At 37.0% G+C, this 13,417-nt stretch overlaps 1 long non-coding RNA gene across 2 annotated transcripts in view; it reads left to right on the top strand.

Moving 5' to 3' along the window:
- Positions 1-5,044, top strand: part of LOC141577059 (uncharacterized) — a 48,006-nt gene extending 42,962 nt beyond the window's left edge. For both annotated transcript variants that reach the window (XR_012505519.1, XR_012505521.1), the window contains exon 3: positions 8-5,044. This is a non-coding gene — a long non-coding RNA (uncharacterized LOC141577059). The remainder of the gene's footprint in view (positions 1-7) is intronic.
- The last annotated feature ends 8,373 nt before the right edge of the window (positions 5,045-13,417 follow it).

Raw genomic sequence — 13,417 nt, 5'->3', positions numbered from 1 at the left:
GTTTCAGGGGAAGAAACATATCTATCTGGTTTAGTAGTGACGTCCAATGTATCAGATTGTTTTTCGGAGTATTTCAACTCGTCTTTGGGTCATTGACCTCAGGTTTGAAAACTGCCGTTTCCTCGAGCAGCTCGCGCTTTGCGGCGCCTCTTTTACAACTCGTGCTTAGCCCCAGGCCACCTGTTGCAGCACCGCGGATTTACCTCCTCCTCTCAGGGAGTTTTGAAGGACTGTAAACGTGTACCAGGGTATCGAGAATTATCATGTTAGTCTTTTATGGAAAACTTTTAAGTTCTTATTTCAACTTCTAGCTTCTCTAGAATTTTCATTACAGCCATTTTCATTGTTTCTTACTCTTCATATTAATGGTTCCCCATGGTGGCTGGTGATTCTATTGGCTTATTTCTCCCTCATTATTCAGTCGTTACAAACACTGATGGGATCAGCACAATCTGCAGCAAGGATATTAACTTTGGAAGCATTTGACTCCTACCTGGAACGTGAAGTACAGTAGTGAGGGCTGGCAGGAAGTAATGTACTGGGATTGTGGGAAGAATAGCGCTGGGTGAGTTAAAATGATGGTGCCAGAGAGGTGAGACAGAGAGGGCATCAGGGTGGCTGGGACGGCAGGAGGAGTGTGTGCATGAAAACATGCCCTAGGTAAGGGTTGGTCGCCTGGGGTGGTGTGATTACAGAAAGAACTGAGAGGTTCTCTACATGGTGTAGGCTCTTGGTGTTTACCTATATCTGCTCCTCATGGCACACAATTCAGCATATTTCCTAACTCCTCTTGTACCTAGAAAGGGTCATGTGACTGAGTTCTGGCCAATGAATTTCTAGTTCTGATCACGACACACCCCATGAAGATTTCCACTCTATTTCTCAGGCCATCCTGCTAAAAAGGAAGGATTCTGATGGTCTGAAAGATGATGCTACCATAGGCTAGAAGGAACTGGGACTCCTGAGTCATTGCTTGGAGGGGACGTATTGGATCTTGCAAAACAAGAAATAAACTTAAATTCTGTTAAGCCACTGAAAGTTGGGATTTGTTTCTTACAGTAGCTAGCATTAATTATCCTGGCTAATGTAGTGTCTCTTTGGTTATGATACTGTCTTTGATGTTGTCACAGCCAGAGAATAAAGAAAGAAAGAAAAAAGCAGGAAAATACTGCTCAGAGAGAGAGTATCTGAGGCGGGTGGGACGAGGAACAGGAGAAAGCAGATGGCAGTGGGCATGGAGGGCCTCCAGAGACAGAAAACATTTTGTGGATGTACTGACCTAACTGTAGAACTGAGCAGGACCCCTCTAAATGGACCTCCATTTGTAAAAGTAGACTGACATATTTCTGACAACTATAATTAAAACAATGTGTATTTCATACAACTGTAAGTGAAGCACATATACTGTTTATTTAAAAATATAAAATAGGAAACATCAAAGAACAAGTATAAAATTCTTAAATATATATTGAAAAGATTTTTTAGAATGCTGAAGTGTGCTACATGTATTTCAAAACTCCATGGAGAGACACAGGAGAGGAGGGAGGCTCTTTGTTTGCTGAGTGGAGCATGCTGTGAGGATGGGCACTGTATGTGGAGAATGTTTGGATTGTGTGCAATTAAATATGAAGCATGTTGGGCCTGGGAGTCTGGAGAAAGTGGCAGGAGAGGTTAGTTTTTCCCTTTGCTTTTTAGTACTTAAATACAGTGACTTGTAAGTCAGTTTCTATGCAACAAAAATATTTAGTGATCAGATTTGGAACAGTTACTTGAAATTTCCAAGCATCTGAAGGGGTAAAAAATTAAAGCTAACATTTCCTTTGAAATACAGCAGAGTTTTTTTTTTTTTTTCCCTGAAATATGGAATAAATTCCAAAGTCTGAAATAATACCCAAAATGTTCACTCATCAGTGAATGACCACCAAATAGATGTATCTTCAAAGTATGCTAACTTGGTGGCACCCATTGCTTGAGATAAAAGGACTCCTTTGTTTCTTCTAAAAACTGCCAGTGACAGACCTTTCCTATGGATTGAGGCTTCCCTTTCCTTTCCCCACTTCTTTTCCACACCCCAGTTCAAGATTTGCTTGGCTGAGAGGGAAGTCTAAGAATTTATGAATAGAGATCCTGCAGGCTCGCGTGCCCTTGGCTCCAGCGGTCCCAAGGCTCCTGGTGGGCACTGTGAGTCAATCACTGTGGTCGCCTAATATTATCTATGGAGCAGACTGAAAGCATGTCATTGCCACGAGGAACAGGGTGTTCAAGATCCTCAGACTAAAAATCTCACTAGCCAAGGGTTGGGGTAGGTGGGGAAGAGAGAAACAGGTAGAGCACAGAGGATTTCCAGGGCAGTGAAATACTATGTATGATTTAATAATGGTGATTACAACATTATATATTTGTCCAAACTCAGAGATTGACAACACCAAGAGGGAGCGCTAAGGTAAACTTCAGATATTGAATGGTTATGATGTGTCAAAGTAGGTTCATCAATTGTAACAAATGTACCATTCTGGGAAGTGATACTGATAATGGGGGAGGCTGTGCACTGTCAGAGCAGGAGGTACATGGAAATCTCTGTGCCTTCCTCTCAATTTTGTTGTAAACTAAAACTGCTCTAAAAATTGTCTTTAAGAAGCACTCACTAGCTATAATTATTTTACTAGAAATTGAGCAAAAAAAAAAAAAAAAAAGGTGTCTTAAACACCACCTGTGCTAAATTCAGGGCTGAAATAATTTCCAGCAAGCTGTATATTTTTTCTGACTTTAAAGATAACACATATTCTTTGTAGAAAACTTGAAAAACACAAAAACCAAAGAAAAAGTTGAAAATCTCTGGACACTATTAACAACTTTTTATATATGTATATCTGTGTATTTGTGCATCTGTAAAGATGTGTGTAAAGATATATTTACATTCCAAATGTAATATGTAAATGTATATGTTATGTATTTATATACACTTAATATATAAATGTATATTTACATATTTATATTATGTATTTGCATATATGTAAATATATAGAATTTTACTGTATAACTTTGTTGGCCATTAACTTTGGTTTGTATTATAAAAGTTGTCTTATTTATTCACTACTATTTTTAAGACACTCTAAAAATATTCTCTCAAGTGACTTCATAAGAGCTTTTTTCCTACATTTATTTCACTCTCCAAAAAATCTGAACCATAGAAAGGCGTGTATACTGTGTAAATTTCTAATTTTACCACTTCTACATTTTTCTTTAAAATAAATGATATCCCCTTCTTTGAAATGAAGCTTTAGCATTAGCAGGAAGAACTGTGAACTATAAACCGTCAACATCACGGAAAGGAAGCTTATTAAATCTTTAATTGTGTGTATTTTTCGCCTACCGTGAGCATCTGTACTGCCATGGGGCAGGGGTCATTTTAGAAGCCATATTTTAAGAAGTCTACCTATTTGGTAGTAAATTTAATAGTTTGGGCCATTGTCTGATTCTTTTACAGTCCTTGAAGGGTCAATTATTACCTGAGGGGAATCAGTGGTCTCTCTGTTTTTCCTATAACGAAAATGATAAATGATAAACCATTTCAGTGGTTTCCTATTTCATTGGAAACCTTGGTGCTCTCAAAATCTATTTATAAAGAATGCTCACATCAGTCACTTGTAAATATGTGATGACACGCTGGGCTTAGTTTTTACTTTTCCTTGAAGCAGGCAGAGTGTGAGCAACTCCCCACTCTGCTTCATGTTACACTGTTTAGTCCTACAACAGAAAGCAACTGTTGTTTATTCCAAAAGCCATACAGATCTCGGTTTCTCCAGACTATACCGTATGACAGCTGGAATCGAGTTGATGAAATGCATGAAATTTATTATATATCCAGTTGGTATTTTTCTGCTCTGAAGGTCTAAGTCTTCAGTAACCATGATTAGGAGAAAATGTGGAAGCAAAGAGAAGTACAAATCACTGAAGTTAAAAGGCTTGTCATCTTTAAAGTCTCTAATTTGTGGTCTCAGTGTTATTTATTGTGATGTAAATCCTGCGAAGAATTGTTCTCCAAGGACAACAAAAGCAGTCAGATAGTTTAAATGCAGAAAGTGAAGGAATCATTTAATTCCAAATGGACAACCTTGTATTCTAGAGATAGTATTTGAGCAAAATACAAAATCCACTGAACTTTGCCTATAAACTTCTGTTGTTCTGATGAGACAGGAAATATATCATCTCAAGTGTGGGACCATGAAACCCAGAAAAGTGTATAGTTGTATGTGTTTTAATAGAAAAGATAAGCTACTCTCTTTGTAGAAACGAAGAGCATCTGAGTTGACTTACGTGGAATCACCGCATGCTAAATCCAATAGAGTTTTAGAAAATATTGGGCATTTGCAAAGGAAGCTTTTCAGAACAATCATTTAGTGAATAATTCTACTTCTTAGTAAGATGACCTGTAAGCAAAATAGGCCAACATTAATCTAGAGTTGTACCATTTTCCAACCCTTCAGTAAATCTTTTGAGTTCCAGATTTGTCAAGTGTCTTACAGTGCTTGTGTCTTTTAATCCTTGACTTAAATATTTGCATTTCAAAAGAAATCCAATTTATCTTATCTTTAAGGCATGTTCAATTCCTACCTTATTTCTAATAACTGCATTTGCTTGTGATCCTTCAAAAAATACATTTCTCCACCTGACTGGGATTCATTCCTTTTATTGTTTGCTCTTAATGTTTTCACTCATTTCTTTTATTGTTTGCTCTATTATAAAAATCCAGTATATGTTCTATACATTTTTCTTTAGTTGTATAGAGTTGGTCATATTTATTTGCATAAGTTCTTTCATATTCAGGAAAGTAATTTCCTTTATAGAGTTTTCTAGCTATTAGCAAGCAGAGTCTACTGGTCTGAATGTCAAAGGAAACTGATCACTGTGTAAATAAAATAAATTATTCTTAAACTACCATGAATAATTGTTTGGACTTGTAAACTTGTTAACCTCTAACAACTACTTCAGACTACCTATAGTTTGCAGGTTTTGTGTTTATGAGAAAGAGGGAAAAGAGAAGAGGAGGAGAAGGGAGGGAGGGGGGAGAGGAAGAGGGGAAGGCGGGGAGAGTATCACAAAACTTCCTGTCTTGAGGAGAGACCAAAAATATTCATCCCATCTTGCCTCTTGCCTCAACTATATATAAAAATATATTAAAAATAAATTTCTTCTATATAGCACAGGGAACTATATTCAATATCTTGTAATAACCTTCAGTGAATATGAAAATGAATATACGTATGTATATGCGTGACTGGGACATCGTGCTGTTCACCAGAAGTTGACACATTGTAACTGACTGTACTTCAATTTTTTAAAAAGCCACATGACAATTTAAAAAAAACTTTCCCATTTTGCCAAAAATACAAATTATATTGGGAACACTTACCTTTGAGTGTCTTTCTACCTCATCTACGCTGAAACTAAATTTAACGTGGGTGAAAATCCTAGAAGACAGAAAAGACCCATTGCTCTCCACTTCCCTGAAGGCAGTAATGAATGGGTATTTATTAAATGATTTTCTAAAAATCCAGTATTGAATATATAACCTATATTTCAACTCTCAGTGGGGAGGGTATAGGAAGGAATTGTGTTAGGAAAAAGTTATCTGGTATTTCCATGTACAAAGTGTGTATGAAAACAACTCGTGAGGTGAGAAGAACATGCTGATCATTTTGGCTCTTTACTTGCTGTGACCAGGATCAGCACTCAGAAGTGGGGACCTTCTGGTTCTTGAATATCCCCAAGCAAGGGATGCACAAACACAGGTGCTGGCACGGGGGCGGGGCTGAGGTGGGAGGGGAGAGATTCTCGTTCTGGGCTGTGGATCTCCAACCTCAACCTGGTCTCTGGGGACTGACGACCTTACTCTGTGAATTACTCAGAGTGACTGCAAACTCTTAACAGTGCCTCCAATCCAGCGGCTACTCTGATCTCAGTGTCAACATCTCTGGGTTAAGGAGTAACTGCAACATTCTAGAGCTGCTATTAGTCTTAAGCAAACCCTGATAATGGGATAAAAACACAAAGAGAAACCTATTTTTTTTTTTTACTGCTCCGCTCTCCTTGCTTGGCTCTGTGTAGCCTCTCATCCATGCCGTGGCACCCGAGTCTACGTATCATCTCCAGCAGCTCAGTCATTGTCAGGTGGTGAGGAGAACTTGCTGAACATCACACATCTCCATTGTTTTGTCTATTTCTTCTTTCTTTTTGATGAGCGGGCAGGTGCACCTCATCTTACTGTAAGCCAATCTTTTATAGAATCCTTATTTATAATCAGACTTTCCAACATAAGAGTGGAAAATGTGACATACTTTATCTAAATACATGGTTTTAATCTAAATGTTCAGAAATACTTCCTTATACAAAATAAGTGTGCCTGTATGAGGAAAAGGGGAAACGGTAAATAGGAAGATGAAGGGGAAAGAGCCAAAACCTTCTTTACTACGGGATCGTTCTCACACAGTAAGACACAAAGGGAGATTTTGTAGAAGTCAACAAATGCTTTTTCCCTCTTTCAAAATATTTTATACTGTTCTAGTTTATAGAGTTTTAAAATACCTAGACCAAAGATAAATCCAAATAAAATCTGTTCCTCTGTTCATCCTTCCAATCTGGCAATTCTGTTGTATATTCTATAGCATCTACCTTGGCAAATTGTGATTTTAAGCAATCTATCAATTATTTTTTGCTCCTTTTAAAATGTTTATTCCTTTAAAAAATTAGTTGCTTTTTCAAACATATTTTTTGTCCTTTGCCAGAGAGAGTCTACTTTCCACAGTTCAGTCTTTATCTTGGAGACTGGCAAGAAGGAACAACTTTGACCCATAATTCTTTGGCTTGTCTTGAGAAAGTACAATATGGCTGGAAAGGTCTTGACTCTTATCAGTAATTAGTCCCTAGCAGTGTGGAATAGAGAGGCACTGCTCAGTTATGAAGATGATAGTGTGTTCTTCTGAACCTTGGACACTAACATTTAATCTGGTAGACACTGACTTCTTAGCTTCAGAGTACAATTAGTCTTCTTCACTTGGCTCACGAAGATTAGAAGTCATATGTTATCTAGGTTTGAGTGTTACAATGCATACTGTTATTTTAAATATATTTAGTACAGGCATCATGAATCAACCATGAAATGACAAATACATACTTCTTTAACTTCCTCCTGTGGAACCAGATAAGTATGAGAAAGATTGTAGATTATAACCCTTTGGTTACAAAATACTCATGCATATGTAATTTCCCACAAAAACCCTTATGACTAGCAGGTCATGGAATAATAATGAGATATGGAGAGTAAATATCACCTCTTATTGTCTATTTCCTCCTGGTTTGGCCTCCTCCTTGCCCAGTAATCCTTAGAAAAAGCCATCCTAGTTTGAAACCTGCTATATAGAATACTGCCAAAATGAAAATAACAAGTTTTTCATGGGTCTTCAGTGGCTTTCAAGCCTCCTTGGATGACTAGGAAGCAGAATGAATTACATATATAATTCAACAAATTACAGCTTTGGAAATGAAAGCTGTTGGTAACGTGAGGATGCTACGACATCTGATTTGTGCAATATTGCCATTCACTTGGATTTTTAAGGGCCAAACAACTGTAACTAAATCTACAAAAGATCAAGAAAAAACACGCTCTGATTTAGCTAAGAGGATGAAGATGATTTTTTTTTTTTCAGTTGAACAAGTATTTACTGGGCATCAGTTTTGTTCCAGGCATTGTCTTAGGTGCTCAGGACACCAGAAGGAGTAAGACAGAGTTGTTACTCTCCAGGAGCTTACAGTCTAGTGGAGAGTTCTCATTTGGGGGTCTACAGATGACATCTGAGGTTCTGCAAGGGTTAAGCAGAAGTTCCAGAAGAGATGGTAAAACATTTAAAAAACTGTTTCAACTTCCTTCTCCATGCAATGCCAGCATTTGCAGGGAAGATGAGTGATCAAACAATCCTGTTAACAATTTAAAAAACTGTTTCATTTTATTGTGGTTAAGAACACTTCAGATGAGACCTACCCTCTTGACAAAATTTTAAGTGCACAATCTGGTATTGTTGGCTACAGGTACAATACTGAAGAGCTTGTTCATCTTGCTTAACTGAAGCTTTATGTTCATTGATTAATAACTTTCCATTTCTCCCTGCCCTCAGCCCCAGGCAGCCACCATTCCACACTTGGATTCTATAAATTTGACTATTTTAGATACCCCATAAGTGGAGTCATGCAGTATTTGTCTTTCTGTCACTGGCTTATTTTACCTACAAGAGAATGAAAAGGCAACCAATGGGATGGGAGAAAATACTTACAAACCATGTATCTGATAAAAAATTAATCTTCAAAATATAAGGAACTCCTACAACTCAACAGCAAAAAAACCTAATAACGTGGTTAAAAAAAATGGGCTAAGGACTTAAACAGATGTTTCTCCAAAGAAGACATACAAATGGCCAACAGGTATATGCAAAAATGCTGAATGTCACTAATCATCAGGAAAATGCAAATCAAGACCACAATGAAATATCACCTCACACTTGTCAGAATGATTATTATTAAAAAAACAAAAAATAAGTGTTGACGAGGATGTGGAGAAATCAGAACCCTTGCACGCTGTTAGTGGGAATGCAAAATAGCACAGCCACTATGGAAAACACTATGAAGGTTCCTCAAAAAAAAAAAAAAAAAAAAAGAACAAACCTATGATGCAGCAATCTCACTTCTGGGTATTTACCCAAAAGGACTGAAGTCAGTACCTCAAAGATAGTGCAATCCCATGTTCACTGTAGCATCATCCACAATAGCCAAGACACGGAAACAAACCAAATGTCCATCAGCAGATGACTGGATAAAGAACATGTGGTGTCCGTACAATGAAATACTATTCAGCCTTAAAAAAAGAAGAAAATTCTGCAATATGTGACCCCGTGGACGAACCCTGAGGACAAAGATAATGTTTTAAAAGAAGAAACCGTCATCTACTAGACAATATCTGTCTGCTATCTGATAGGATCGAACACTCAGGAAAGGAACCATAATGCCTTTGGTGGTTCTTGAGCAGCTTTCTCATTTGTTTTAGTGTCCTCACCTCCTGCAGGTCATTTATTAAACAATTACTACTACCCTCCTGTAATGCAGCCAAGTCTTCAACACGATTTTGATGGATGTGCAGACTAGGGATATGTACTGTGGGGCAGAATGATGGACAGTGTCACATGTTGCATGAATCAGCTTTTCAAAATATCTTTTTACCATGTATTGTAAGCTGTAATAGAAATTGTTATTATCATGCTTTTTGGTGCTTTGAGTCCCCAGAATTCTTTTTATCAATCTCTCTCCTTTTCATTCTCTCACACTCATATATATACCTTAACCTTGAAAATACATATAATCAAATAAGTGAAATTGAAATGATTTGCATTGCCTTTTACCTTCCTTCTTGTTACAAAACAAATGCTATCAATACATTCCTAAATTTAAAAAATTATCAAATTTGCGCTTTTGCTCATAGACTCCTAAAGGCTAATTGCAGGAAAAAGCATAGTCTACCCCGCTTAAGTGGGAATCCTTTTATCTGTTAGAAAACAGTGAGTCTTACTTTTTCTCACAAGATTAACATACCTTTTCCTGCCCTGAAAGTGCTCACAGTTTCCTTGAGTTGAGTCCTTTTTAGGGACTTCAGCTCTAACCTTGGTGCTCACAGCACAGTCCAAGCTGTTGGGCCCCACCGCTGAGTCCCTGGCGGGGGCAGTGCTCCCAGGAACCATGGCAGCAGTGCCTGACAACTGCACCCCACTGTCATAGATGGTGGGAAGCAGGGTTATTCTCCATTTGCTTCTTTTCCTGAAACCAAGTAATTGCTTCAGTAAAAGATGTTTATTAACTATAATTGTTAAACTCTTTCATCTTCAGTGTAGTAAGTTTGTAATTAAGGGGGTTGCCAAACTTGTCAGGTGATTTGAATAGTTACTGACCACAATAAAAAAAATGGATTATTTTCTTAAAAACGTTGTGCATGTATTCATTGTACATGCTAGCTAGTACGTGTTATATTTCAATAAATTGTCTGGGGTTTTCAAAATTTTTGTAAAGGTGAGTTTGGTTTTCTATTGTAGTATTGAAATTACTTTTATGAGAGAAAAGTTTGGGTAGATGAGATGTATTGGATAATAACATCAATGTACCAACTAAATCTTATCAATAAGAGTATCACTCAGCTTTATTTTACTAGTCAGTCAACAAGACTGGAAGAAATTTAAGATAATGGAAGAGTTCCTAGCCTCAGTCACTTGATCCACTCTTTAAGTGATACTTACAGGCCACATGGTCCTTCAACTCACATCCTGCTAGAGCAGTACTGGGGAACTGGGTCTGTGCCATTAATTAAAAACCACATGAAACACAGGAATGCCCTTGTTGCTTTCTCTGTTCCCACCAAGGTCAGGCTGTCTAAGAGGAAATCCACTCTGGCATCCGGCTGCTTTGAAAAAGTCAACATCCCCTACTTATCTGATTGAGACCTACCCTCAAACAGATCTACCCAGAGGTCCAAAGGCTAAACTCAAGGCAGATCTTAAGTGCTGGTAAACACAAGGCCAAGTTGTTTGGCAGTTATATTCTTGAATGGCATTTTCTTTTCCCAGTCCTACTCCCATTATGTGTTTAAACTTCTCAGGTCAAATTTGGGAAACATGGCAGTATTAGTTAAACCCTAAAACACCTCGAGAGATTGAAAACCAACTCAAAGCTACAGTTTCAGAGTGAATTTTTTTCTGTGTTTTGCTTACTAAGATTTTCATGTGCCTGGTCTCCCGTCTTAGTTGGAATTCCACGAGCCCTGCTGCTCCACCATGCCTCAACTGTACACCTGTTTGCACTTGCATCCAAATTAGGATTTAACATTCTTGGGGAAAAAAAAGTTGGGGAAAAAAAAAAAACTAAAACAGAAACAAATTTTTAAAAAATCACAAAAATGCTGAAGCACAGACATTTCCCGTGGAAATATTAGGTGTCTACCAACAGAGAAAAGAAAATGCCATGGAGATGGGGGATACAGGGCTTCTGTTCGGGGGCAAGAAAGAAGTTTTGGAAATAGAGGTAATGACTGCACAACACTGAGTATAGCTAATACCACTGAATTGAAAAAGTACATTTACAAATGGTTACCATGGCAAACTTGGTGTCACACATATTTCACCACAATTAAAAAAAAAAACCCCAATAATGTAATATAATCAAATGCTATTGAATTGCACAGTTTAAATGGGTGAACGTGAATTATATCTTAATAAAGTTACTTTAAAAATGTCATGGATAAAAGGAGTAGCAAACCTCCTGACAGAGAAAGACCACAGTTGAAGTGTTACTGTTCTAGTCCCTGAGTTTTCATTTTTAAGAATTCGATTTGATTTGCCTCTTCCTACATGGTACTATACTTCCCTGGCAGATGTCCCATTCTAATCTACATTGAGAGGAAACCAGCTGGCAAAATGTTGCTGCTATTGGAATATGAAGCTTATTTGTTTTAGCACTGTGGCTTCTAGGAATCTTGCTCTTTCCTTCTAATATTTAAAGAATCATGCTGATCAGTGGCAGGCAGATCTTTTGATTCCTTATCAAGATGGAGTTTTGGACAACAATAGAAATTCAGTAATCTGAAGTAAGAAAGGTGTCCCTGATTGGTCTGTTATCTGGCCACATTTTTCCAAATTCTGACAACATGTAGAAATGAACACAGCTATTGACAATTGCCTTTGCTAGAGAATTCATCATGGTGGAGTGTTAACCCCTTTAGGAACTTTAAAAATGCTGATAATAAACATCATCAAAAAGTCTACACATAATAAATGTTAGAGAGGGTGTTGAGAAAAGGGAACCTTCTGACGCTGTTAATGGAAATGTAAATTAGTGCAGCCACTAGGGAGAACAGTATGGAGGTTTCTTAAAAAATTGAAAATAGAGTTAGCATATGTCCCGCGATCCCACTCCTGGGCGTATACCCAGAAAAGACAAAAACTAATTCAAAAAGATCCATGCACCCCAATGTTCACAGCAGCACTATTTACAATAGCCAGGACATGGAAGCAACCTAACTGTCCATTGACACATAAATGGATAAAGAAGTTGTGGTATATATATATATGCCATAAAAAAAGAATGAAATACTGCCATTTGCAGCAAAATGGATGGACCTAGAGATGATACTAAGTGGAAGTAAGTCAGATAGAGAAAGACAAATATCATATGATATCACTTATATGTGGAATCTTTTAGATTAAAAGAGTGATACGAAAGAACATATTTACAAAACAGAAACAGACTCAGAGACATAGAAAACAAACTTACGGTTACCAAAGAGGAAATTGAGGGGTGGGATAAATTAGGAGTTTGGGATTAACAGATACATACTACTACATATAAAATAGATAAACAAGGACCTACTGCGTAGTACAGGGAACTATATTCAATATCTTGTAATAGCCTATAATGGAAAAGAATCTGAAAAATAATATACATAAAACTGAATCACTTTGCCATACACCTGAAACTAACACAACATTGTAAATCAGCTATACTTCAATAAACAAAAAATGCTGGTAATAAGATTAAATTTACCTTAAGTGATAAATAAGAATCCAGTTATCTGTAAAAAAAAGTTACAGTAATTATGACTCCACACAACAAAATCTTACATTTCTGTAATAATTATCTAAGCCTCAAATTCATTAAAACCTATTAACAATTTAAAAATGCTTACCAACTTCAAACTTTTCACCTTAAATTTTATATTTTATAACCAATTTCATCAATTCCTCCTACCTTATCATGTAACTGACTACAGGGCGATGCTGTAGGCTTTGAGATGACTAACTTGTTTGTCACTTAAGGTAAACTCAATCTTATCACCGCCATTTCTAAAGTCCCTAAAAGGGATTATCATGATGCTGCCTTTGTTTTTATTGCTGTTTGATTTTCCTGTGCAGTTTTTGTTTTGTACTTACATGGCAATCCAATGATCAAAACTCAATGTAAGAGGAGGAGATGGAAATGGGGGAGCTAAGAGGAAGAAGAGAGGAGAGGAATTTTATAAATGATCAAGATCAATAATGCCTCCTCAGGTTTTTAAAAAAAAGCAAAGCCATGCTTAACAGTGATGATAGAACACTTGGGTGTTTTAAGGGAAATTATTAACAGAACAAAATTTCCTCTTAGACAGATTTTTTAAAATTATAATTGTTTCTTGAAATGATACTAATTTCCCCCCAAAGTCCTTAAGAATTCAAAAATAAAAGGCCAAAAAGGCTTTCTTAGAACAAACTTGTTCTGTTCCTAATTATTCTTCTGGAACCAGAGTCAATGAAATCATCTTGAACACAACAGGGTTTGTTCTAGGATAGACCTT

The sequence above is a fragment of the Camelus bactrianus genome, chromosome 3 (genome assembly GCF_048773025.1).
Source record: "Camelus bactrianus isolate YW-2024 breed Bactrian camel chromosome 3, ASM4877302v1, whole genome shotgun sequence".
Lineage (NCBI taxonomy): Eukaryota > Metazoa > Chordata > Mammalia > Artiodactyla > Camelidae > Camelus > Camelus bactrianus.
Note: the sequence above shows the minus strand (reverse complement) of the source record. Positions and strands in the feature narration are given on the sequence as shown.